Raw genomic sequence first — 3516 nt, 5'->3', positions numbered from 1 at the left:
AAACACAAGTAAGAACGTCAACAGTAATTGTGTAATTAAATGTATCGAACAATCTCTCAGAAGATATCGTGTCAGCCAGTACATTGAACATGTTTAAACCCAAACTTCAATACAGTATGAATGAACTTCCAAAACTTTTCTTCCTTGATTGATATAGTTTGGTTTTTCTATAAATAACAAGATTCAATCATGATAAGTATAGCCTGGGCCCGTATTCATGAACCGTTTTCGTGCTCAAGCATGGATTATGTGCTCAAACCTGCTTTCTGACAACTGGCTTAATTCTTGTTTCACGGTCAAAAACTCTAGTTTAAACATCAAAAACGGTATTAAGCCCTAACACTCTCCCAAATTCATCCAGATCATTAACAAAATGTAATTTTTCATAAATTTATCACTGGAATAAGACAATAGGCTTTAGCACAAAATCTGATACCGGTTTCATGAATACGGGCCCAGATGACGTATATATAGATACATTTGAAATCTGAACACCCAGCCTTGGTTGCTAGCGGGATACTCTACTAAGCAGCACTGTGAAGTATCAACAATTGAAGACGACGATACATAATAATAATAATTATTATATACAACATTTAATATAGCCCCCTATCTAGCTAAAATAAGCCACTCTAAAGCGCTTTACAGTACGTAGATATACAATCAATACAATTAGCACATACATTAATTAATACATTTTTTGAGGAATTTGTAGGAGCTGCCTTATCAGGCGCTAACTACTGGTCATATGTCACCTGGCTAATATCTCCCTAGGTGTGTATGCCTGCGTGTGTGCTGGAGACGAACATAACGTTCACCGAATCGAAGTACAACCTTAGTTACATATCTGAGCACTGCTAAGTCATAGGCCGTGACCTACTTTTCACAGATAAACCACATATGACTTACTTATGTTGACCTCCTCTTATTCACCATCAACATTAACAAAATTGAGATAAAATGTTTCAGCACAAGTATATCCTCTCTAAATACAATCGTACATACCTGATTGACTGTAATATATATATATATATATATATATATATAATACAATCCCTAATTGTATTTTGAAAATATATCTCAATATGGATAATTAAATTACCAACATAATTTGACTAGTATGACGTACACCAATTTTCCTAAGGTATTCAGGAAAAAAACCTTTTCTTTATCTATCACGAATTCAGGGATACTAGAAAGCCCTCGATGGTATGATAGAGCACTCAGTTTTTAAAGTTTTTCTTAAAATCACGCCATCGTTTAAGTAAGTTAATTAAGTTAAAGCTACTGTATCGTTGAATTTACCCCTATATGTTTGTGCCCAGTCGACCTGTACATGCATAGGCGCGAAACACGTTTTGTTGGAATATGGAAAAAAATATCTCATTAATGCAAGAGCGAGTCTGTCCAACACCTTCCTCATACGTGTACTCCTTGTTTCGAGTCTTGTAAACATTTTATGAAATTCCGCTCAAAATTTGCATAGTTGACCGATTTTACGGTTGAGTGCTGACAACAATACGACATCAGAATATTGCCTGGGGAAGTGATAATACTGGATCAAGTGTATTACTGTCACAACTTATCACGAAAACTGCATTTTCAATTTGGTATATTTGAGGGCAAAACAATAAATAACTTGTATTTTGGTGGAATTTATAACGAAGTAAGAAAATGTTGAACAATATAACTTATGATGGCCACTTCGGCCCGATTTTTTTTTGATATCCCGAGTTACATATTCTGCAACAGTATATATGCAAACGAATGTTGATTATATTTATTCTGCCACGTAAAACGTTTCGTGTCTAAGATGACAGTACCTAAAAGGGATCACCAAAACATCATTGTCTTCATCTATTGAATATCAGCGGATTAATTATATTAGTTTATGGTTGTATCAAAACTAAAGGAGAATGTCGATGTGTGTTCTTACCAACGAGATAAACACCAAGAGCTCACATGAGATATTTATAGAAACGGATCACGGCTTAAATTTTGCAATATTTTGCGTTTCACATTGAACATTAGTCTTTTGGCATCTTAACATTTTATAATGATTTTTGGAATGTAAATGAAAAAAAGTGTTTGTACATATTCTGCATTTATTTTTACAGTCCAAAACAAAATACTTAGTCCTCGCACGCGCCTGTTTTAACAACGTAAACGAAAAACTAGATTTAGAATTTGAAATACCGGAAGCCTTCTGATGCTATTTTAAAATAATAGTTTATCATCTCGAAAGTAAAAATGATGGATACTTTTTTTATTATTAGGATAACTTATTGTAATATCTTAACTGTAGACACATTTACTGAGATTAAATATTTTTGCAAGAGTGATCCGAATTGGGTACTGATCCGATTTGGGCCCTGCCTCCTTATACATATACACTGGGACCTGCAATATGGCGCGTTGTGATCTACTGAAAATCCAGTTATTTACATAATGTACCATCGTTTTGTATGCGCATGCAAACATATGTCACTATGATACTTGACACAGAAAGGCTCAGCGCTCTTATCTCAAACAGTGAAATAACTTCGTCTAGGGTTGATGGAAGTCTGTTACCCACATAGTCTCTGCTCGGCGTAGCTTGCGCAGACAACAATAGTCTGGTTGAACGAGACCATTGCCCATATAGTTACTTTTTCCTCCATTTGATAGAGATGTCCACAAGTCTGGCCAGGGAAAATGTTTCTTCTTACTCCAGGTGGAACATTATAGAGCTTGTCAAACAGGAAGTAACACATGTGTACGGCAGAACTGTTTAGTCAGATGAACAACAACATGTCGTCTGCTAGCGCTTGAAAGTGTGGGCCGTTGTTTTAAGATTATTTGCTATTGATAAAAATGACAGAGACAAACATTATTCAATATCACGAGGCACGAAAAGAAAAATCTCCATCCCAGGAAGACATGTTTGACTGTATAACGTTAGGCTAAAGCATATAAGGGAAACTGGTATCTTTTTCTGAGGACTTGTTTTAAAATCTTGTCCGTCCTATTCTGTCGTCGGAAAAATGAGTTTCTATGGGTATCGGTTATTCTGACGTGGGAATAATGAATATCTATGAATATCTGTTACTCTAAAGTCGGAATAATGAATATCTATGACTATATGTTTCTCTGTCGTCGGAATGATTACCTTTTTGACTTTTATAACCCTGCCGTCACAATGATTACCTTTCTATACGCCCGTCGAAGACGGGGACGTATTATGTTATCACGTGAGCGGGCGGGCGGGCATGCGAACGATGTCCGCTCGATATCTCGAGTAATTATTAACGGATTAACTTCAAACTTCACAACAAGATTAATTACCATGAAAGCTCGGACAAGTTCGATAACCGCCATTATCCGACAATAATTTGTGGAGTTATGCCCCTTTATGCACTTGCCGAAACAGTGTCCGCTCGATATCTCGAGTAATTATTAACGGATTAACTTCAAACTTCACAACAAGGTTAATTACCATGAAAGCTCGGACAAGTTTGATAACCGCCATTATCCGAC

Source organism: Mizuhopecten yessoensis, unplaced genomic scaffold (assembly GCF_002113885.1).
Source record: "Mizuhopecten yessoensis strain PY_sf001 unplaced genomic scaffold, ASM211388v2 scaffold431, whole genome shotgun sequence".
Lineage (NCBI taxonomy): Eukaryota > Metazoa > Mollusca > Bivalvia > Pectinida > Pectinidae > Mizuhopecten > Mizuhopecten yessoensis.
Note: the sequence above shows the minus strand (reverse complement) of the source record.